This window comes from Myiozetetes cayanensis, unplaced genomic scaffold (assembly GCF_022539395.1).
Source record: "Myiozetetes cayanensis isolate MyiCay16 unplaced genomic scaffold, myiCay2020 scf17, whole genome shotgun sequence".
NCBI classification, from domain to species: domain Eukaryota; kingdom Metazoa; phylum Chordata; class Aves; order Passeriformes; family Tyrannidae; genus Myiozetetes; species Myiozetetes cayanensis.
The window spans coordinates 12426349-12451611 of NW_026087378.1; the positions used below are offsets into that span (position 1 = coordinate 12426349).

General features: G+C 41.3%; 1 protein-coding gene across 1 annotated transcript in view; it reads right to left on the bottom strand.

The window, feature by feature from the left end:
- SPOCK1 (SPARC (osteonectin), cwcv and kazal like domains proteoglycan 1) overlaps positions 1–25263 on the bottom strand; it is a 251052-nt gene that overhangs the window by 17892 nt on the left and 207897 nt on the right. The window lies entirely within an intron of this gene.

A 25263-nucleotide genomic window follows, 5' to 3' on the forward strand; every position in this document is an offset into this window, starting at 1 on the left:
CTGAATTAGAAGTTCTACTCAAGTACTTCCTCCAAAGCTGACAGGATTGGTGGTGGAAGAAGTGCCACGCAGAGCTCCCCACCGGTCGGAAATTAGAGCTGTGCGACTGTTTGACTTAGAATGTTTTCACCTTTTAGGATTTCAGAGAGAAATATCAGTCAAACAGATGGGGAGGAGGGCCATGCTTGCCTAGACATGCTACTCTCGAACGAGATTTGAGAATAATTGATAGCCCCGTTTGGTTTAGTGTAAGGCTATTATCACAGTAATAGGAAATATATATATACTTATTTATATACAGAAAAAACTGTCATGTTGCTCTAGTTCTACTGCCAGTGAGGCTCTGCCACCTCTGAAGGTTGTCAATTCCATTTTGTTAGCGAGGTAAAACATTTATTTTCTTATAAATTTTTACTTAGAAATATCTAATTTTTTTTTCCCCCCAGAAATTTCTGCCAAGACATTAACATCCAGCTGAAGCAAATATTTTTAAGGAAGAAAGCTGCATTAGTCACCAGTTTCTGTCAGAAAAAATATCCTTGTTTCTGTATCATGTTTGGTGCTTAAAATTCACATGCTCAGGCAATTTTATTATTCCTGCTGTGCACTCATTCTACATTTTAAATGGCATTTCTTGGAACCCAGAGGAAGATTTTATGCTGTAGAGGCAGGCATCCTTCACAGGCACAATATGTCTTCTCCATCTCACTGCACATTGTAATACTCCTCCTTCCACCTTATTGAAGAACAATTGAGCCCCACAGCTCTCCCAAGTTAAACTCACTGCTCCAGTGCCTGCAAGGAACTTGCAGAGATCTCCTGCCTGTGCTGAGCCTTTGTTTGTTCTCCCACTTTATTCTGGGACAGGAATAAAGTTAAAAATAGAAATTATGGCCTTTTCCTAAGTGGAAACTATTTTAGCCTTTGAGAGGGGAGAAGAAGAAAGATTTCCCTTTTTTTTTTTTTGGTTGTAATGCCTGGAAAATTTGATCAATTTTCCTACTGAAGATAAAACCATGAAGATCACTGTGCCTGTTTACTGAGTGCAGGTATGGAAAAATCAGGTCTCAAAGAAAAAAACCCCAACATTTAATGTAAAATAAATGAAAGACAATGCTATACTAACTCCAAAGTGGTTTACCTTAATGAAAAAGCTTTACCACTTTATCTTCTTACTAAAATTAACATTATATTTTACTCATTGTAAACTATCTCATCTTTGAAAGTTAAAACCAAAGCCAAGATAGGATTTTTGAGCCCACCATGCCATCTCTCCTATAAGGAACCCCTCGTGTTGCTCTTTCTTTCTCAGCTATTATTCACAAACAAAGTCTTTTATCAGAGAAAAATCACAACAGAAGTAATAGCAGAACAAATTCCATCATCCTGCCTGTAATGAGGCCCCATCAGGAGATGTCTGAAGGGGGGGAAGGTAGGAAGAAAACTAATTTTATCCTTGCTAAATATTCATCAATGAACTAGGTCTAGACAGGCACAAATGACTTCTTATTTTGTGAATTGAGATCCAAAAAGATAGAGAAATTTCCACTGTGCAACTGGTAATTTCAACAGGAGTTGGGCACTTAAATACATGTTAGTAGTGATGCAGATGCTTCTTTTATGATGCTGTTCCTGCATTCCCTAATGAACTGTCAGCAACTGGTTCTCATCAGGCATCATTTTTGTCAAAATATTATCAGGCCACTACGGCCCCATGAGAGACCCTAAAAGCCTTCTTTTCAATAACCTGTCTCACAAATGCTCCCTGAGGAGTGCACTGATAATAATTCATCTTTCCCAATTAAAAGCAGGCAGAATCTTTTCTTTCCTTCCGCCTTGTCCTTCAAAAATCAGTTTTGCAAAAGAAACAAAGTGCACAAGTGTTGTTTAGCCAATACCTCATGCCCATGACAGGTTATCCATCTGTTCAGTGTTTCCCAAGTGTATCTGCAGTCAAACTGCACACACAAACACAGCTTTGACTCCTGATTGTGTCAGGTGGGTGAAAACAATAATAATAAAAAAAAGAGGAATAATTTGTCCAAGAAATGAGTAATGGAATTTTATTGTGCAAGCCTGATACTTTGTTATTGTGGCCTGATGCTTTTATTGTGGCATGTGTCACCTTTAGGAAGCCCAGGCTGGAACTGTGGACCACAAAGATCCATTCCTGTGCCTTCCTGACCCCTTGTCATGCCTTGTGGACAGGTACACCGAGCTTCACAGGCAATCAAGGCCCAGAAAAAAAGAAAATAACAAAGAGAACACCCTCTGGAGCCATTTTCCTTCTTCAGATTTGGGTGTTTCCAAACACAAAGCCAACCCTAGAGACCACAGCAACCCCCAGCTCTGATGGATCCAGCATTTGCTCCCAAACTCACAGTGTGTGGGAAGCTCCTGCTCCACCTCCCCCAGCCTCAGCACCCTGCAGGATGGCACTCCCAGGGCCAGAATAAGGGCTCTAAAATAAATCCCACAAAGTGGGCATTTGCTGTAAACTGCATTGACTGAGGTAGGTGGGATCTGTGCTTTTAAACTGCAACACAAACCAGAACTGAATGCACAGTGTAGGTGGGACAGAAGCAATTAATTAATGGTAAACAGAAGTAACTAATTAGTGGCAAATCTGACTTGAAACAACTCCTCTGTACAGTCCAACCACACAAACACAACAGTATCTGTAAAATGCCACTTGCAATGAATTGTTACATTTTTTTCCATGTCTGTAACTAACCATGTCGAGATTTTCCATGCCCATGGACATTCCTACTTACACCAGCCCTCTGCCTTTACCCAACTGCTGCAATCCCTGAGCTACATCAGCTGGGTCATACCCTACAGCTGCTCAGACACAGGACCCCTGTGTCCTGCTGTGATTCCCGAACATTCCCTTGATTCTGATGGAGCCAGAACAGGCTTGGAGCCTCCTCTGTGCTGCATCTTCCTCGAGGACTGCCCCCCTCACTCCTCTGAGGGCAGTCTCTGAGGGGGGACCCTGGATGATTTATTCCTCTGTTTTCACTGACCACAAACCCTGCAGATTTCCCTTGGAATTCAGTCTGAGGCACGACTTGACAGGGAGCCCAGAACTGGAGTTTTCTGCACTCTGGATAGTTCTTTTGTGAATAACTGAGATACTCCTTAAGTATGCTGCTTAAAGATGATTCCACAGTGGATAGGATGTTGAGGTTCTCTCTTAGGACTGCAGTCTTTCTTCACAAGGATAAATGCTGTTTCATGAGTCAAACAAGAACAGACTTTGCTGTTAATATGGAGTGAATAATAAATTTCTGGACGAGACTTCAAAAATTTTATGCAAAGTTCAGTTAAATTTCTATTCAAGTATTTAATGCCCTCAATCTTACTTTCTCCTGCACATTAAAATAGAGAAAGCATTATTTTATATTTTCTTGCATTAAATTTCATTTTAACACCACTATGCCTGGTAAAAAATATCCTGCCTCTCTGCCCAATGGAACTGCATTCTATTTCATTTATTTGAACATTATCAGCAGGGTATAATCAATCTGAATTTGTTTGGTTTGGGACATTTAAAAGTGGATTGACATGCAGAGGGCACAAGTTTCATATAAAATCAGGCCCAGTCTCCAGCTGGGTTCCACGACCCAGAGCACTTCATGATTTATTTCTGGTGGTAGGGCCCATTAAGTTACATATCAAACAATTAGAAAGCACAGGTCTGAGGACCCCCAGATCTAAGACCCTCATCTATAAATTTACAGTGGCATAAAGTTTTAAAGCATTTTTAAGAACCCTCCTCATAAAAGATGCAATGCAAATGTACCTCTTTACTATTAATAGGAGTTTCAAGTCACATTCCTCAGACGACAAGAACAGGGCTGTAGGAGGAGTGGAAGTGATAATGGGTCTCTTGCTATTTGAAGATTTATAAGGAGAGAACACTGGGGTTGCAAACAATATGGACATTGACATGAACTTGAAGCACTGATTAAAGAATCCGGGATGAAGAGAATCACCAAGGGAGGAACCACTCCATAGTCCCTCTCTAACAACTGAAACCTGTTCTGTCCACTGTCAACAGCCATTTAAAGCTCTGACACAGACCCAAGTGCAAAGAGGCATTGTCACTTTGGTGTGTGTCTTATCAAGATAAGAGACTCTGCCTTCAGGTCATTCCCTACACCTTTTAGAAAGAGAACAACCCCCAAGGCTTTTTGCTTGCTATTTTATCCATGTTATCAAAAGTTCTGCCTTAGCAGCCACGTGACACCAGATCCCCATGGAACAGGAATTCCTGGATCCCTCACTGCTCTTCCGTGACACCAATGACTTCCTGGTGGGCAGCAGGTTGGGGTGGCTGCTGCTCCAGTCTGGGATGTAGAGGCAGGATTAGAACATCCAGCTCTCCCACCTGATCCCAGAGCCAGTGCCCTGCACCTGCCATGGCAGCAGGACCAGGAACAGTGGCAGAACCTGTCCCTTCTCTGAGCCATGGAGGATCTGTGTGCTGCTGGTTCCAACCCACACCCTCACATCTGAACCTGCAGATGTGAGGAATTATCCTGCAGAACTGATTTATTAGCGAGCACTTAAAGGGCAGATTTATTCCCAAGGGTGAGGGAACTGGTCCAGCAGTTATTTATTCCTAACAAACTGGAAGCACTTTTGCTAAATACCTATTTTCACTAAGCAGAAAACATTAATCTGACCTAATGGAAAGCCATTAGCTTACTCTTAAGGCTCAGGTTTTTGTAGGCCTGCTTCTGTTATGGACTTTTTCAGCTCTACAGACACTATACACATAGGTGGTGAAAATTAGCAGGATAATATTTAATTTCACTCTTTCAGATAGGGACTTTCAATAGTACTTGCTGATAGAAACCAACATTAAAACTGAACCTACGTGTAGATGTATAAGATTAAAGCAATACTGAGTCACATCCCATTTTTGTTCCAGCCTAGCAAAGCAATATTGTAAAATCTTCCTCCACCAACAAAATAGCAGAAGAAGCCTTGTAACTCCTGTTGCAGTGAACTCTAAACAAAACTCAGGAGTACATTATTGCAGTACTGTATTAGTGTCTCACTTGCTGCCAGAATGTTCTGGCACTATGTGGCAAGCAAGAAGTCCACATTGTCCAGATAAAAGCTACAGTGATACATTACAGTATTTCCCAACAAGCAAAGCATGCAAACAGATCCTCAGTATGTGTGTAACAGCTTTTATATCATTTGACTTCCCTGTCGTCTCTCTGTCATCTGTCTCTTGCCTTCTTGCTACTATTGGATTTATTCTAATAATAATTCTTACAAATAGTGCTGAATTGCTACCAATCACATTACTACAGACTGGGTTTTTTTGGATTTGTATTATTGTTATATAAATAGGCTAAATAGTCTCTTAGGCAGAGACTGAGGAACAGATTCCCTATTCCCTGAATGCCCAAATGGAGTCCCATGAACATTTCCTGAGAGCTGGGATAGCTTCAACTTTTCTGTAGAGGAAAGGAAACTGCAAATACATATATAAAAATGCAAATAATAATGATTTAAAAAAAAAGTAAGGAGTATAAGAGCCCATCTCAATCCAAGGGCTGAAACTTCAGCCTCGGTATTCCCTGAGCAACAAGAGGGAGTGGATGCATTAGTGGGATCCAGCCCTGTTTGGTGCTTGGTTCACAAGCAGAAACCAGCTGTTGGTATTATTATGTTACCAGCTCTAATTATGATGATGTTACCAATGACTGGTACCACACGTTAGTGGTAACAAGTGGGCCAGGCATTTGTCCTGTGAGTCTGGAGGGCAAGACCATTTAGTTTTGATTTAAATGTGATATAGCACGAACTTATATGACATTGCCCAATTCCTGCAGGTACAAATAGGACAGAAGTTATTTAAGCAATTCATAAAGGAAAAAAAACCCTCTCATTTTTGTATTTTTGAAGATTAACACAACAAAATTATATGGTAAAACACATACTTAAGAACAATGTCATAACAATTCTTAAAAAAGTTTGACATAAGTGTCTCATAGCATGGAGGTTGACAAGAGATAACACTCATCCTTTGTACTATATTTTATATTATTCTTTACAATTTATATTATCCTTTACATTCTATATACTCCACAAAAAGAAAATGCAACCATTTCAACCACCCTTCCTCTGACAAACATCACTGCATTCATTTTCTCTCTTGCAGGTAAGTCAACAACTCCTTTCACCCTGCTGTGATTGTGTCCACATGTGTGTGGATTATCCAAACAGGCTTTAAGGATAAAGTTAAAAATATTGCAGCATCTTTCAGGCTAAGGTTGGGGTTGGGTCTGCTCCCAGTCATGCAAAACAGTGTTTGAAACACCTCTGCTGCAGGAGCTGATTTGAAACTAAGCACCAAGATGAACTCAGTGCTGTGGTAACCCTCCACTTCCAATTCGACCACACACAGATGCAGATAAACACACACACCTCTGTGTGACTTGTAGATGACTCCCCAGTGTTTTATAGGTGATATTTTGGTGATGTGACTCCAGAGATAATTACCTTCACAATTATTTCACTGCTCGTGGCTGGAAGGAGTAATGCTCTCATTTGCTCTTCTCACTGGGGCCTCAGGCAACTTCTTCTAACAATAAGAAGTGAGGTATTATGCCAATAATTTCACGAAGTAGAAAGGAATGGATTGTTTACCATCACTCTTAGGAAAGGTTCTGCATTCCAAACATGCCTTGCTGGTTCGATCGCTGCAGGACTTCCATCTCAAATCCTTCCTATAGTCACCAACATTCCATGACAAAATCCTCCGTGGATATATTTGTCTTGCTGCATTTTTGGCATTCCCTGGTTATTCTTCCCCAGGGTTGACACCTATGCTGATAACCACCTCTGATCATTCTGTCACTTGTTTTTTGCTCTGTCTTATAAACACGGCAGCAGACGCCAAGATCCTGCAGTTCAGACTTGCAGGGGCAGCTGAGTTATTGGGAAGACAAAATAGGCTTTCATCTGAAGCTTCTTTAAAATGGTACATTTAAACCCCAAAGCTCAGCCAGACCCGTGCAAACAAAGATTGAGAGCTGCAAAGCTCCCTCGTTGATGCTGCAGGCAAAGTGTGCATCTGCTTTCATGGTACTTGATGCTGGTTCCTTTTGTGCTCACATTAATTGTGCAAACCCTGCAAAGTTCATCTTTGCCAGGTGATTAAGAAGCCTGGAGTTTTATTTTAAATACATCCCACCTATAAGATGGTGGGGGACTGTCAAGCTGAGCTGCTTGTGGGAGTAACATCCCTTGTGCCATTCCAGCCATGTCAGGTACTAATTAAAATGCTACCTCCTGCATGATTCTTAGCCTCCAAAATTCACTTGCCAGCTGATGCTCTCATTCAAATTCTGTCATATCACCTGAAGGGTGGAATAGAGAGAGTGACATCAACCGAAAACTAAAGCAGAGCAAATAAAAATGTCTGCCTGAGTGGACTTTTCCAGCAGTTCATGCAGTTCTCTGGATGAAAAAAGGCTTTACAGAGTCATCATGTCCCCTCTTGCCTTCCTTCCTTCCTTTCTTTCTCCCTTCCCCTTCCTTTCTCTCTGTTTTTACACTCTGAGCAGATGTCCTTGCCTTGGCACCCAGTGTCTTCTGCACCATTCTCAGAGAAGACATTCCAGTTGGACTTAGCCTTGGCTGGTCCTTGCAAGAGGGATGATTTCTCAGAAAAAAATGAACACTGCTTTGAGTTTAAAGCAGTGCTAAAAAAGCAGCTCACAGCCCATGGGAGGTTTTCACAGATACCTGACTTTGCTGCCAACAGCTCAGCAGATACTGCACTCTAAGGCATTGGGAATAATAAATAAGCAAAGCTGGAAGAATAGTTAAGAGTACAAACAAAACTCACTGGGGTTAAAATGAGGGAATTGAAGGGACAGTTATTTTTAGACAAGCAGTATCACAGTGTCTATATTGGAGTATTAAATGGAACTGTTTCCTACAGACCTTCCAAAGCTATAGCTGAAAATGTGAAGAACAACCTGCTGAACTTCTCCAACAATCCAAGAAGTTGTTTTGCTCCACTTGCTGAGCAGAGAGAAATTTTAGATTGTGATATTCAGTAAAAATGTTCTGAGTTACAGTAGTTGGAAATAACTTGAGCTGTTGGTGCTAAGGGCAGCTGCTGCCTTCCATAATGGAAATGGCCTTGAGCTGGAAAGAGCAAAATTCAGGAAGCAAAATTAGTAATTTGACAGCATTTAAGAAGAAATGGGCAGATCTATTTATGTTCAATTGGAGCAGGAAAGCAACAGCTGAGAATATAAATGAAAAGATTATACACAGGGAAAAATAAAAGCACAAGATGATTTCACAGAATGCCTATGGAGAAGCATAAGCACATGCAACACTTCTCCAAAAGAAGCTGAAAATATGGTTATATATGTAATGAGCTGTAAGAGATCTCTAATCTTTACAGTTCCTTGTGCAATCACAGATGGATGTAAACTGAATTAGGAAAAAAAATGCACTGGCAGTAGATAATTTTTGTAAAGTGTCATAGTAAACAGAGATATTTATTATTATTTGATAACATTCTTTTAAAATACATGAAGCTTTGGTGGTTCATAGGATAAAACTGCTACTTTTACACAACTCTGTTCTTCTGACACTACTCTTTAAGTTTGTTCAAATCTAAAATTAATGAGCTCCCAGTTGGTTATTGGGGTTTTTTTGGTGCTATTTTAATGAGAAAAGGTATTATTTTTATGGGTAGCAAGATCCAAATGCCAGTGTGTGCTGGAGAAGCTTTTTCTGGAGGTAAGGTCTGGGCTATCCACCCTCATGGTAAATGATCACAGCAGCTACCTGAGGAAACCAAGCACAGAACATTGCACAGAAATGCAAAGGCAGGACTGTCCCTGTGCAGCCTCTGTGGGTCTGGCACGGGGTATTTCCAGGGGGACACTACGACTGATCTGCTCTCCCACAGGCAAAAAAATCACCCCACATTCTTCTCCCAGTCCCTGCTGGGATTTCAGATACCGCCCAAAAGCTGCAAGAGGGAGCCAGGAATTCGTTAGAAAGACTCCTCCTTCCAGGAACTGGTACTCCATGAAACCGAAAAAAGGGGGAAACTCTTGAGTAGGTTCACTTAATTTTTACCAGAACCCACCATCTTTATTCTCCTCCTCAGGGACCCTTGAAAAGCGACAGATAAATCCAATTTGCCCATGCATGAGCAGGATGGAGAGGGAGATACTCGTGAGTCAGCACATGCCAGCAGAAACTGTTTTTCCCCCTCATTAACTTTTTTGCACATCAGTTGGTTTTTATTTTATACTGTGTATATCCTCGTGCTTATTTTCCATGTTCCCTACTGAATGTCATCACAAGTGATACCACCAGGGCTTCATTAATGTAAAATGTTGTCATGTGGTGAATTATTCTTAAATGAGAAAACACAGGCAACCCTAGAAGAGAAAATGAGGAGTTGTCGGACAGCATGGGGCCGGGAGCATTTGAAGAAGTCCCACGGGAATTCCTCCAGCAAATTGTTGGGAAAACCGATTGAAATTCAATAAGAAAGTGCAAATCAGACAACATAGCTCCCCTGTGGATTGCAAAGATCCCCTGACAAGAAATCAGAACTATTTCTGCACTGTTGCACCTTCCAAATCCAGAAGTGCACAAATACCAGGAGGAAATACAGCCCAGCAACACAGCACTCAGGGCAACAGGGAACAGCCAAGGGATGGACTAATCTTGGGGAGACTGAGAACCAAAATTGAATGGATTTATGGCTGGAATAGGATTTTACTGGTACCATTTGTACACTGAGTTTTGTGTCTTCAGGGATATGGTTTATTGAAATGTCCCTTTTTAAAAAAATATTTGCATTATTAAAACATGTGAAATTAAAAAAAAGAGGCAGTAAGTGAGATGAAAACTATCCTGTGGCATTGTGAAAACCATAAGCTGAGCAATGGGTGTATTGTAGGGTAGTTGTAAGCCTTTGTAGCAGCAATTATTATCATCTTCCCAAAGCACAGGCAAGTCTGGGAGGGGGGAAATGCAAAGAGAAGAAGAAAAGGCTGCCTGGAAAGGAGACCCCCTTTGCCAGGCCTAGATGCTGACTTGCTGATGGCTTAGGCCAAAGTGAAAACAATCTGAACCTCATTTAAAATCTGGTCGTTCTGGAGCAAATTAAATCCCTGGAGCTGTACCTGTTGAAAGAATAGGTGAGGAAAGAGAAATGTTCAGTACATTCAGACCATACTACTAAAATTAGACTGTGGACCTGATTGTGGCTTTTCCAAGGGTCTGAACTGACTTGGATAACTAAAAGTTGAGTCTGATTCCTCCAGGTGTCATGCACTGAAAGACTTTTGGAATATATTGTTCAGTCTCCCTCCAAAAGTTGTCTTGTGCCTTTTACATCTCTTTATCCCTTTGATGCTCCCTAAGGATGCAGGGATACCATTTCACACTCTGGCCCTTTTAATGTTTTGGTTTTTAATTCACTATAGAGCTGGAATGTACTTTTCCCCTTCTGACACAAGTTCCTGGACATTAAAGTATCTGTAGGTTACAGGCCTTTAGTACAATATTTACCATCCCTGTCACTGTCAGGAAAAGCAGTTCCCATAAAAGGAACAAAGTCCCATTATTTTGTTGTGAGCTCTTGACCACAGGCTGTTTTATGTGTGTCTCACTGCAAAAGGATGAAAAATAATTTCCCACTACATTTGCTATGACCAATCATAGAAATGCACTTCTAATGTTGAGAAAATCCTAGAGAAGAAGTCACTTGGAATTTTTTTCTTTTCCTCTGCCTGAAACCTTTACTGACAGCAAAAAGTGACTGGATTTAAGTATCTCTGTAACAACAGGTGAAGGACACACACATTCACTCTCTTGCATAGCAGGCAGACTCACAGAGTCTTTTACTTTATCCCCATAAAGTAATAATGCAAGAGGAGCCTCCTTTGGTTGTCATAAAGGCAGCCAGTACAGAAAAAAAATCACCCTTGGATTCATATCCACCTGTCTGCACAAAGCACTGCTGAAAGCCCAATTATTTTGATGGATACCGAGGAGAGCCAAAAAAATAAGGACTTATGTAAATTACAATGAAAGAACTCAATGTATTTCTAAAGGCATCTCAGGAATTTACAGTAAATAATGCTTTCAAAGGAAATGGTAATCTTTCTGCACTGAAAGCTTCTGATCTTACCATCTTTACTTCAGATCATATTAGTACTGTGCATCATTACAAGAATGTGTTCTTTGAAGCATGTGCACTCTATCTTCCTTCTATTCATCATAAATACTCTCTCTCTGAAAGCACACTTTGCCACTGTGCACACATCTTTCTTTCCAAGATTTAATTCATTTCCTGAAGAAACGTCACGCGAAAAATCAATCTTGGCAGCCCAAGTTCACAAGGCCCGATTCGTTTAACAGATGATTTATTGACAGCAGCCAGATAGAAAATAACGGAATGTTCTCACTAAGAGCAACATTACATGTTCCCAGCCGTGTATATAGAGGTGGTATGTACAGAGGATGGAAATGTTCCTTCAGGGACAAGTGATACATTGCAAGAAGGGAAAGGAGAACTTGCCAGCTTCAATTCCAGCTCCCTCTTTTTACTCCCAGTTCATGTTACTGCACAAATCCTGACCTTTGCTGTTGTTGGTTTCACTAAAAAACAATAGCCTTTTAGAAAGAGATATAAGAAAATGAGTGTCCTGTTACAGGATATGTAATTTTGATTGGTGTTCAAACATAAATCAGCACTTCAGAGAACATTCAACCAAACTGCATAGGTAGGAGCAGACCACAACTGAGTGTAGTAGTTAATGGTTTGATAGCTAATCTGGGAAGTGTGTATCTAAGTAGTGTCACACATGAGGATTAAACACTTCTCTTCCTTCTGTCTCTCCTTCCTGTCCCTTTTTCACACAGTGCCAAAGAAAAGAGTTTTGCAGCTCTCCAGGTTGAATACACCTTGGATTTCTTCACATTCTTAGTTTTATTTATTTTCTACTAAACAAGACATGGAGAAAAGAACCAACTCCCTGCACCATCTATCTACCCACATATTCCACAAGAATGGTGGGATCCTGGAGTGTCTCATAAAAATAAAGAAGATTTCCCCCGAGCTGTCTCATCCTCTCCTATTCATCACCCACCAGAGTGATCGAATGTGACCTTCACCATGATAACTACTTTGGTGTCCCCAAGTCAGGTGTTAAATCATGCAAATTTTAGTTCAGTGGCTCTTGGAAAGGAGTCCAAGCCCTCATATCAGATGCTGGTGCTGCTGGGTCGAAGCACCTGCACACACCCTGGGCAGAGAACTCCTGGTCCCAGCATTGAGATGGACTTGAAATCCTGCTTGTTCCTGAGGAATGAGGAGCTGGGGCTGAGCTGGCAGGGAAATGCCCTCTGTGCCCCAGATCTGATGTCCAGAATCCTCACGGGGGGCTCAGCAAAGAGACCATTTGACTCCTAGAAAGCAGCAGTGAAACATCACTGGGCTGAATTCGAGAGCAGCCAGTTCTGAGCACAGCCTGCCCCACCAGTGTGGTCCCCTGGAGATTTGAGACTTTGCCAAACTTCTACATCCCAGCACTGCACAGCTGAGAAGTTGGTGTCTCTAACTAACCCATCATGCCAAACGCTAGGCAAACATGGGAAAAAAATTGCTCATGCATGAAAGATTGCACGCTCAGGTTTTCTTTTGGAGAAAGGAAAACAAATCCTTCATCCTTCCTGCTGACAAATAGCAGGAAGGGAAATTATTTCTGCAGATTTCTGAAGTGCAAAAAGTGAGGAACATTTGACACGCTTCATTAAACAGGCAAAAATAGAAAACATTTTGAAAACAGAGTTGAACAAGATATAATATATCCACAGGACTCCATAGAAAAAGGAAGGAAAGATTAAAATCTGCTCCCAGCAAGATAATTTAAACCCAGAGTGATACATTCCCTCCCTAGTAATCAGTCTGCAAATAGGATGATTTAACCGAGACCCTCAAAATCTCTGTAACAGAAACACAGAAAAACCTGATTAATTCAATTGTACTATATTGCACTGTCAAAATTATAAAGTGAAAACGTTAACTGAACCTACAAGGCCTTTTTATCGTGTAACAGAATCCAGAAGTAATTAAAAAGAATCCCAAGCACCAACATTTCACGAAAACAAGTCCATATATTTTCCTGTGCCGGAGGAGCTGCGAGTGTGAAACCCAGCAGACAGGGACTCTCCACTGCTGTATTTACAGCCAGCAGTCACAAGGTAGCAGCACAAAGCATCAGTCTAAAGGGTTTCCTTAAGATCCTGCAGAGGTGGAGGTGATGTGTCATCGGGACAGCGCTCCAAGTGTGGAGGCAACACAACCCCCTGCAATTAAGTGCTTAGTGGGGAGTGAGTTGAGCGCTGGGGTGGCCTGGGCCAAGCTCTCTGAGCCGGCCCAGTAAAAGCTCAGTAAAAGGACAGCCCTTTTTTTGGATTTGCTGCAGACGTGAGAGATGTGTTACGTGGCCTGACATCGGGGCACAATGAGACCAGGGAGGGCAGAAGGTCTGGCAGGGTTGTGGAGGGAATCCTTATATCTGCTGGTGTCTCACAGCTTACAAATTGGCTGCTCGGCTCCTGAGCCGACCTGCTTTCGAACAGGAAACGATTATTTTCTCCTTTCAGTACCCTCTCTATGCACTTTTTTAAAAGGAAGAAGTACATATATGAATTCTCTACATGTTACATTGTGTATACACTCTGGTGGGATATGTATGCATGCCCAGTAACTCGGAATTTTCAGGAGTAAATCCGTATTCTAGGACATAAACGTAAAGGTCAGTAGGTCAACAAAGATGAATACATTCATTCTTTAGCTCCTGTAAGGGGTAGAAGCACTCACAGAGATGAACTGCCACCTGCAGCACAGTTGTAACTGAATATTCACAGGTTTCTCAAGAGCGGGATTTTTTTGGCTATTGATCTGCCAATCACTCCTTCTGTCAGAGGAAATTCAGTTATCCACGTCTCACTGGGCCCTTCTCACCTAGCTGCTTTTGTGGGAGGTGTGTTTGTTGTACATCCTCATCTTTTGTGGGATCTCCGAATGAAAAATTCAAAAGCTGCCGTGTTGAATTCTAAAGATCATTATTCTACTTGTTTAGAAAATGACACCAGCTTTTCTCTCCCCTCGCTCCCACCATCAGTTCACTTTCAAACTGTTTGGTATATTTGACTAAATTAAAAAGAAATGTATCTCCTGTAACTGGTGTTGCCTGGGCAAATGCTACAGATGTTCCCAATTATGGCATTGTCCCTGCCATCAGAATGCATTTGTAAAACTCTGCTGAATAAAAGCTCTCTAGCACAGGTATAACTGTGACTTCTTGCTTTAAGAATGTGAAATCATTCCTCATTACTTACCACAGTTCCACCATAAATCCCAGTGATCTCCCCATTTTCTGGAAACTCCCTCAGCTCCCTGTCCTGGGAGGGGCAGGGATCCTGCCTTGGATCCTGTCCCAGAGTACCACCAGGATTTCTTTTCCAGCTCAGCATCCACTTTCTGCACATCAGTGAAGCCAGATTCATCCATTTCCAATGGACTCTGTCCAGCTAACATTGATGCCAACTTCATTCCTTCAGCTCTCAGCTACTTTCAGTGCAGTTTTCTCCAGAATCCTGTGCTCCCATTTTTTTCTGCCTGTCTTCTACCCATTCCATTCGTGCTCTCTGCAGCAATCTGGGAGGGGTGCTCTGTCCCCACCCTCTTTTTGTCCTCCACGAACACAAACTCACTCCAGTTTCCAAGACACGTGTGTGAAGGACTGATGGATTGACTTCTGCCCGTCACATTGAAATTTTTGTCTATATTTCAGACACCTCACAAATGCCAGTTTGTCAGCCTAAGATCCCCACGGGCAGAACTGATCTCATTTTCCCTCTCTAGTGTTCAAACCCCTTCACTGGAGATCCACTGTCACCTTTCAGGGGGGCTGTAGCCTTCCCTGGGACCATCTCAAAATTAGCTCTGCTTAAATGTTGTGCAAAGTCAGTAAATGGTGCTTTAAAACATTGACATTTCCAACCCATTCCCCCATATAAGCAGGTTTTATCAGTTCTCCTCCTGCCTATTCTCGTGCCCTTTCCTCTGGTCTTACCGAGTCCCAGCATCTTCTCTTCCTATGCCTCCAAAAAACTCCTGCAAAGACAATTTTGCAAAGATAACACAGCCCAGCTCCTGGTGCTGACCATGCCATCCTCTGCTTTCTGCATTTTCCCACTGGCCTCCCAGTCCCCACAGCAGAGCACAGAAGCTGTAGGACTCTCTCTCCAGACCCTTTCCAGGTTCTCTTTCACTTCTAATCACTCCTGTACTGAGCCATCACTGACTTCTCCCTGTTAACCATGACAGCCTTTATTACCCAGTTGCTAAACTTTAAAACAAGTACCTTCAGCTTTTCTTGTCACACCTGTCAGAGACTCTCTGTAAACACTTGCAGAGTCATGTTCAGATACTTCTAAAACTCAGCTTTAACGTGATGCCTACACAAAGCCAGACAAATGCACGATAATTCATCTCTGAGGCACTGACTGTAGGACTGCACATACTGCTGACCTGTGCTGTCACATTTTTAGTTGGCATTACCAGCGTTGTTTCTTCCCTTTGCTTTACGTTTTGCAAACTTTTTGTTTAGAAATCATCTTTTTTTTTTTTTCCCCATTTCCATGCAATGGGCACAACAAATATCTGACTCTCTTATTAGCCAAGTAAGTAAATTGTTAAAAAGAAAGGTATCTTAAAAAAGGATATAACTGTATAACCTCTTCCAGGTGCACAAAATGTATTCTGCAAAGGATAAGAAGAGGAATGTAACAATTTGGCACCATGTCAGGAAGAAGACCCACTAATTGGGATGGATGATGATAAAGAGAAAATCAAAAATTCATGGCGTGATTTAGTTCAATGTAAATCTGAAAAAACCCAAAACCCACCCAGCAGTGTCAGGGAAATTATTCTATATTTGTTTAAGCAAGAGCGCTGTACAGGATGCAGTTCAGCCATCTGTGCTTGGCCCATCTGTACTTTGAAAACACTGTAGGACTGTATTGCACCACTTCTGCTGTCAGACTTTGGAGATGTTACAAGACATGCCAAGGAGCAGGAATGGGAGATGACAGCACATGGATTAAGATCTCTGCCTTAAATTGTCTTCTCTCCAGTCACTTACAGATGCACTTCAAATCAAAATCACTCAGTCTTCCCAAGAACTCCTTGAAATTAGTTTCTCTTTCCTATATTTCACAGCTATTTCTGCTCTTCCAATGGAAAGACAAACCACCACCATCAGTTAACTGTTGTATATAAAAATGAAACAAATAGTGCACTAAGCAACAGAACTAACAAAGCCTGCTTTGCTTCAGATTTATTTCCCCAGTCCCAACGCTTTTAAGCCCACAGAACTCTCCAAAGTCACATGTGCCAAAGCCTTTCCCAAACACCTATTAAAATATTTCCCTTCCCACAAAACTCAATCTCCAAGGAGCAGCTGTGGGGGTTTTCCTGGTGTCTGCATGACGGGTGTCAGACCATGCAGCCCAGGGAACTGCTGAACCTTCCCCTTGGGACCCTCTTTCCAGCCCATCTCTCAGTTTTTGTCCCAGACCAGAGAGGAATCGTGGCCTCTGCTGCTCTGCTCGAGCTCATTTACAGGATCAACAGGTATGAAAGGGAATTCAGCAAACAGCCTTTGTTAGAAACAGGTCATTCCTGTCTGCAGGTTTACTTTAAAATTGGGGAAAATCACGTTGAAGCCACTAAGGAATCAATGCTGAAGCCTTTTCCCTGCCCAGTGACTGCTGTGAGGAAGCAGCACTGCTGCATTTGACAGGAGCAGCAAGTGCAGAAGCACTTTCAGGTCTCTGCCACTGGGATGTGATCCCCTTTCTCTCTGTAGTTTCCTTGCCTCTTGGATACAACAAAGGCAGCTGCAAAGAATTCATATCTCTGTAGTCAGAAAACACTGCAGTTAAGTGTCAGTGGGCTGATACAAAGCCTTACTAGCACAGAACTATAACTGTGCTGCAAAGAAAGCAGTAAAACCTACCTAGCCATGAATTAATACATAATGAACAACTGACAATAATTATTTCAATGGAGTGCCCTGACCTGCTTCAACACTTCCTTCCTTTTCCTCTAATCATATTTTTTAGATAGCTTTGCACTTAACCACGGAGGCACTTAGTAGTTTGTATTTTCCATTAATTCTCTATATAATAGTAAGTATTGCTTCCCCCTGAGAGAGAAGTGTAAATGACTGGCTCTTTTTCCTTTTTTAGTTTTTCATGATGAGAATGCAGAGCTTGTGACTTCAGGCTCAGCAGAGCTCAACACATCTCATGGACCTTTACTCTGATAAGGCTTTGCTACAGAATGAGGGAATTCAGTGAAGTGTGGTAGGTGTAATTAAAATTGTGTTATGCTGCTGATCCACAGGCAGATAAATTCTATAAGCATTAAATTGCATTGGTTTGTTAAAAAAAAATAAAAAAAATTGGCTGTTCGTTTCCTTGTAAAAAACAACATCAATTTAAAGATGGTGAAACTGTAAATCTGAAATGAATTACAGCAGCTCACAAGTTTCTCAGAATAAACAGAGGTCCGTGTACTCCCCTACCAAGAGACTCGATGCTTTATGGAGAGTGCAGTGAACCAGTTTAATAACAATTACAAGCCAAAGGGATCTACATGCACAGATTGCTGACTGGTGGCATATTAATCTACTTTCTCCATCCCCAGTATAAACTTCTTAACAGAAAACACAGAGATTTTCTGGGAGCAAAGGTCACAATTTAAATCAAAGCATTCTGTTTGTAATGTTTTTATGTGCCATTCATTGATACAAATCTGATTAGGTGAAAAATCAGCCTGGCATCAAATGTCACAACGTGGGGCAGACCTTCTGGTTGCTCTGAGTTGAAATAAAATCTCTGGCTATTTTCCTTGTGTATTAATGGCAATATTTCATCATTGCTAAGAGTCTAATCCCAAAATGTTCTATGTGGAATATCACAAATCAGGAGCCCTGTTTACTCGTTACCTGGACTTGCAAATTCAAAGAGACTGGCCTTTTTGGTAAAGTTATTCTTTTTCACATTTATCAGCCTTCAAAAATCAGAGTAAAAAGTCACCTGTTACAATCTTATCTAACAAAATATTAATGTGTACTCTCTCAGAGACAGCAGCAGTTACTCACAGGGCTGTAGAGATAATGGGAAGAAACTAATGGAAATGACTTTACACATGCAAGCAAATTCTTGAATTAAAATCAGATGAAAGGCAGACAAAATGGCAGCAGGTTTGAAGCTGAAGCCATGAAATAGGTTTTTAGTTAAGGGGCATGGCTTTGTTCTTTGCTCATACTGGAGAGTATCCTTTGCAGGATTATCTGTAAATATTTATAATAAAGTGAATAATATTTATTATCTGCTCTTTTGCTCAAGTTATTTATGTAGTTAAGATGAAGACAATGTACAAAGAAGATCATATAAACAGGATGAAAGATCAGGGCTGAAGAGCTGGAGTAGCTCATACGTAGAAGAGAAGCAGATGGGCATTTTCTGTAGAGAATCCTTTTCAAAATTCTTGTGCTCACGAGAAGAGAGGATCAAACAAATGGACGTGGGGACAGGAAAGAGCCAATCCCTGTGTGCTCAAATAGCTGAAAAATCGGAAATTTTGGTGGCACATGACAGATTTCCACTATGGGAACAGTGGAATTTTTGCCAGGTGGCTCTGGAGCTGGGACAGCAGCTGATGAGCTGGGAAAGAGGACAGAGCAGGATGCTGACACACAGAGCTTCTGGGAGCCAGCCAGGGAGTGAGAGAGAGGGAAAAGAAAGAGGCTGAGATGCATTGGAAGATGGGAACACAGCTTAGGAAGGAGGATGGAATCAGAGGGATGAGGGGACACAGACTTTCCCCCTGTTGCTGTTTCATTGCCATGCCACACCTTGCCTCAAATCTTCTCGTTTTCTCATTGATTTTCCAACTAAAATAAGCAGTTGCATCTTTATGTAGAATGTCAATAGTTCTTGAGAGAGTTACCTGAAGTCCTTTAATTTAGACTCCCAAAGTTTCTGTGTCTTACAGAGAAAAGGAAAAAAAAATCAGAAGATGAGACTTTTGATTTTGTTATACCCAGGAATTACATTTTTCACTTCCAAAAGTGACTCTGGCAGCTTTTTCTTCCTTTCACCCATAAATAGGTACTTACTGCTGAAATCTGAATGCCTACCTTGTCTTTTCCCATACTGTGAGTTTTTCATACAGGCAGCAAATCTCAGAGGAAGCTTCTATTCACTGTTAGCTGTTGCCATTTATTTGTCCTGTAGCAGATATCTGTCAGCTCCTTAAGTATGTCATTTGTTACTGGGCTTTTAGAAATCTTTTCTGCAAATCTGTGTTTTTATTTTACTGCATGTTCTCAGAATGCTTGTAGAGTGTCAGGAAGGCTTATTTATGTATGAGGTTATTTATGGACAGGAAACAACACATCTGCTTCCTTCAAGAATGATTCCACTTGCAGATGAACCCAATACTATTTTCTCAAGGAAGTCACAGAAAATTAGCAGAATAAGTGGTTAGAAAGTGCTTTAGGGAAAAGCATCTTGATACCTTGTTTAGAATTAGGCTACACTGATATTAATATTTTCCTTCTTATCTAGGTACCTATGAGACATCTGAAACACTAGTGAGCCATTTCTGGAAAAGAGGTTTCAACACTAATTTGAGAAGGATATAGAAGGGATAAAATCCAGATCATTAGCAGTTTTAAGTCAGCAATTAGTTGCTTTGAACTCCACTATACCAATCTGTAAAGCACTGTGATGGTTTAGACTTGGCTCCCGGCCAAATGCCCGAAAGGATTGTTGTGTTTTCTCCAACTGTAAGACTGGGTGGACACCAACATAGAGAGCTCATCAACAGAGGAAATGGAAGCGAACATTGAAGTCACCCAGAGAGCCCAGTCTGGGTTTGATTTGCTTGTTTTTCACCTCAAAGTCCAATTAGGAGGAGCTGTGCAGGCTTACAGTGAGGAAGCTGCTTGTTTGGTTTCCTTAAACTTACACTTTCAGGATGCTCTTTTTTCTTTCCTGTAACTGCAGGTGTGCCAAGCACAAGGTGGGGTGAGTTCCAGCTCCCACATGGGGAAGCTCCAGTCCTCAGCCTGAGCCTGAGCATGCCATGAATGCTGAACACACAAAGCAGCACAACAACAGCTGCAGGTTTAGTGCAAAAAGTTTGTATTTGGATAATTTCTCATCCTTGCTACAATCATTAACATAAAATCAATTTATGTTGTGACATTTTCAGTTCTCATTATGATCTCTGTCACGAGAGGGAGGTTTTTAATCACCAATAAAGTCTTTAAGAGACAGCAGAATAATATGCATTAAGTGCATTATACAGTTTCTAGTATGACCTTTTCACAGCTCTGCAGTTTGACTGCCTGGTCACTCCTGTTCCTGGGCTGCCTTGGGGATCTGGGAGGAACAGGTGGAATGGTGAATAATCAAAACACTAAACCTTTAAGAGGTTAACTCCATACTGCAAATGACTGCTGGGTTATATACACTTTGTGCTCATCTTGTGCAACTCAGAAAAAAATCTAGGAAGAAAAGGAAATGGCAGACAATGACTGTTCTAATGACAGTGGCAAAAAGTTATTTAGGAAAAGAGTAAGATTGGTGTGTGATAGCTGTGAATTTTATTCTGCCAGCAGTTCATGTGTCTTTATGCTGTTTGAAATAATCTGCTCTTCATGGAGATCAAGGAGCTCTAGTCACCCTTCACCCTTAAAAAGTCTGAGGGTCTCAAATAGTTTATATGACCCAATGCTAATCCTCTTCCTGATGTTGTGTTTTTGGGTTTTCTTTGTTTGTTTTTGTGCATGGAACTTTAAAAGTAATCAAAAGTGATTGAGGAAATCCTAGCACTGAGGAAAATAAGTGGCAGGTAATCCTCTCTCCTGTTATTGTTTTAAATTGTGGCCTTTACTGCAAAGGGAGACGGGGTAATGCAAGAAATAAGGGGATTGCAAGTGCTAAAAGAAAATAGGGAGAAGCCAATCTATCCACCCAAATGTGGATGATATGACCCATCATCTGAGTTATTGCACTAAACTAGAGCATCTCCTTCTGGCTCCTTGATCCTGCCCTGAGTTACTTTCCCATAGCCAAGGACAAGAATTCTCCCAGGAAAAGGGAATGGGGACACAGGCTGAGAAAGTAGGTCAGTTCCTGGAATAATTCTGTGTCAGTAGTAAAAAAAAAATAATTCTAAGGGCTGGACAAAGGGTACAAAATATCACATGGAGTGATAAAGTATCCCCACAATACACTCATGGACGTACAGAAGGAAGGGAATGGCAGTGTAGGAGTCAAAAGAATTTATAAAAAATATGAAGGTCACTTTACAAAGATGTAAAACTTTATATAATGTACTTTCCTTACAGCAAAATGCTTAGAAATGAACAATAACAACAACAACAAAAAAACCCTAAAAGGGAGAAAACTCTTCTTTAATGGGATTTTCGAAAGAATCCTGTTATACAGAAGAAGAGAGAAGCACAGCTCTGGCTGGAAGGGGTCTTTGGGAGGGCAGGGGACAGGTCACCTCATGAGGCACTGCTGAGTTTGGCTTCAAAGCTTCTATGAAGCCCTAACTATGTCCTAGTTATCCTAAGAAAGGAGGGAGAGGGTTTTTCAAGCATTTGAAACTCATAAGCCAGTTAACTTTCTGCTCACGTGTCCGGGAAGACTTTCAGAAAGGGGAAAAAGCCACAACCAGCACTCAGAGAAGCTCCTCTCTATTCCCCACTAAAGTGGCAATAATCTCTATTGCTTTGTAGCCTACAAAGCAATAAAGAGCTGCTAAGATTAATTAAAGTCTGAAGGGAGGCTGAAGTGTTTAATCAATCACCAGTGCTGTTGGCTGCCACCATACCATTCATAGAGATTATTATATAGCAATTTGAATTACAAAGCAAAGCCAACTGTAATATAAGAAGGGTATTGCCTGTCAATGTTTGGATCTCTCGTTCCAGATATCAAGGACTTGCTTCTTTTCCCCAGTATATGAAAACTCTTAACAAGTTCACAGTGACCATTCCCTTCAGCTGTGGGTGCAAATCAGCCCTCAGAGTTTCAAACCTGAGCAATGAGAAGGCACAGCCTGCAACCCTTTGCAAAAAATCTGCTTTAGCAAGATGGGCAGCATTGCAAAGGCACTCAGTGCCAGGAGCTGCATCAGAATTAATTTCTCCAGGACAGCACACATCAGCTGCTCTGCCTATGTGACTTTGGTTTTTTCCCCTCTCTGTTCTTCACCCTTTGCAATTTTCCTGTCTCTTGTGCTCTGCAGCTCTGGAGAAATCTGATGGAACTGTTGTCTCCTCTCCTCTGCACCCTGACATATGCCAAAGCAGGAACACTCTGCACTGACTGAGGAAACGATGCCATGGACTAAGTGGTAGACAAACATGTAATAAAAACCATATCATATTGCACACAGAAAAAGGAGTTGAATTCATCCTACCTAATAGATGGCTTTGGCAACCTTTCCCAATTTCAGGGGTACTTTGAAAACTAAACAATTATTTGACAGTGAATTTGAGAAGGCATTTTAAAACACATTCAGGAAGTTTCAGAAGACGCTTCTCTCTCAAAAAAAAGAGAAAACATGATCTTGCATAATTCCCAGGCTGGTGGTATTCAGGTGTGAGATAAGAAGAGAAACACACTAATAAACCTTTGAATCCATGCACAGATCCTGCATTTGTTAATAGCACTTCTGCTCTTACCTTCCATTCTAAGAATGGTTAACACCTTTAGGGCAGCCACAGGAACAGACCAGCAAATTATACATAACTCTAATTTTCTAAGAAGACCATTCACAGTAGCCTGAATATATAGAACAGCAATGCAAAGGGTCACACTCCCCATGAATTGGTATGAACTGAACTGCTCTAACACTTGCTTTTTCAGAGCTGGCTGTATTTCTGTTGAAAGGAGGAGGATATTAAAGGATGGGTCCTCCACTGCCACAAATCAGCCCTGACTTTAATGGAACCATGTGGATTTGCAGTGGGCAGAAATCTGGGCTGGCTGATTGTCCAACTGGCAACTCAACCACATGGAGACTCCACTAAAAGACCTAGGTGTAAAAGTGGTACAAGTCACTAATACTGAGAGATTTAACAGTCTAGCTGAAGTAAGAAAATCATGAAAAGACAGAAAAAAAAAAAGAGTTTTCTGTAACAATTACACCACTTACTGTGCACTATATACGTTGAGCACTCAAACCACTTTAGTGAAAGAACACATTCATTTCCTTTCACAATATGGTCAAGTGTAATTTCTGGCACACAGAAGTGAGAATCATCACTGCAGCTTTGTGGAACTGATTAGCGAGTAATTCAACAGCGAGCAGCAAGTGCTATTTCAGGAGTCATTCGAATCACTGTAGTGATGATGCAGGAGCTGGTTATGTCTCCTTGACATGGAAGGATAAGCTGCCACAGCACTGACAATGCCCAGAGCAACTGTGAACCATCCTCAGATTATTCCAGTGTGGAAGAGAAGAGGAAGTTTGTTTTCGTGTCCTTTTTGGCCAAGGGACACGGACATCTGAACGCCATATGAGCACATTCACGCTGAGCAGGACCAGAAAGGATTAATGGGCATCTTCTGAGACCCAGGGAGACAAACAAATGCCTGAGGCACAGGATTTTAAGGAATAAAAGAATATGGAATGGTCACACCAGGTTCATTTAGCCCACTGCTCTGTGATGATGGCCAATGCCCAGGGCCCTTTAGGAGAGTGTTCTGTTGTAACTCTCCAGAAAGTTCTTTCAAATTCCTGTGATTTTTTCACTGTTTATAGCCAAGACAGATCAAAAAGGTGAACAGGAGGCTAAAATACTGATGCAAAGACAAAGTGTCTTTGAAGTAAGCCAGGAACTCAAAACAGTACATAAGCAAGAGGAGCTACAAGCAAAATCATCACTAAAAGAAAATAACTAATATCACGGGAAGTTATTGCACTCCTGGGGAGAAAAGGATGTCTATTATTATTATTATCATGAATACAGTTTCTGTGCTGCAGAAAATGGAGTTTTGAGACAATCAAAATAATTTACAAATTGGGATTGACAAGCTGAATCATTGAAATGCTGAAATTTAGCTCATTCATTTCAAAGTGATGTCTCTGCTTCCAAAACTGTCAGATTTCATATTTTTTAAGAGTTTTTTTAAAAGGTTTTTTACTGTACCATGAACAATTACCCCCTCAAATCCTGGCTTGCCAGTCCAGTCAGTAAACTGAAAAATCAATTATTTGCACAGCACTGTTTTTGGGGAAGAAGGCCAGAAGATAAGGCAAGCACATACAGAAGTCAGTGGGGAATCAAATGGAGAGTGAGAGAGAATAAACATGGAATTTATCCATAGGGCTGACAGAGCCCTAAAAAAACCTGCCTTCTATTCCTAATTTATATTTAGAAATGGATGGGGAAAGACAGGAGAAGAAACTTTGCTGCAAGTGGAAAAGTTGGCAAGAGTCACAACCACATACAGAACCCAAGTACTCCAACTTGGCAAGAGGGCAGATGGTCTCTGCAAACTATTTTAACACTTCTCAGCAGAAGACAGCCATTAAGAAAAAAAAAAAAAAAGGTAGAAGTTGGGTCTTCAAAATCTGAAAAGAAATCAAAAGCATGTGCCTGGCACAACAGCTCCTGGAGCAAGGTAAGTGTCTACACACACAAAAAAAATAAAATTGGAAAAGAGCCCTCTGGCAACCCAACTGAAATGTCTTCCTGTGGAGGAGAGTAATTCTTGTTTTGGAAAGAAGATGAGTCCAGTAATTAAAGCAGCAGCTTTAAACCTCTGCTGGAGGCTTCCTGATGTATGTTATGTCGGTCACAGAAACTGTGCCTGCATTTGTTCACCTGTGCAGAAAAGTGACTCCCTAAGGCAATGTGAGGGTGATCCAGGAACGTCTGGGGAAGTGCCCAAAGAACTCAAATAAAGGGTTTCAATGGCACAAAGTGTTAAAAGGGCCCACAACAGGAATGTTGGTATTTAAGAGTAGCAAGAACTGAATTCAGAACCTATCCAAGCACCTAGTCTGTGTTTACTTATATTAGGATTATACAGGTTATCTGAGGAGAGTAATGGGAAGGAGCAAGCACAGCACAATAA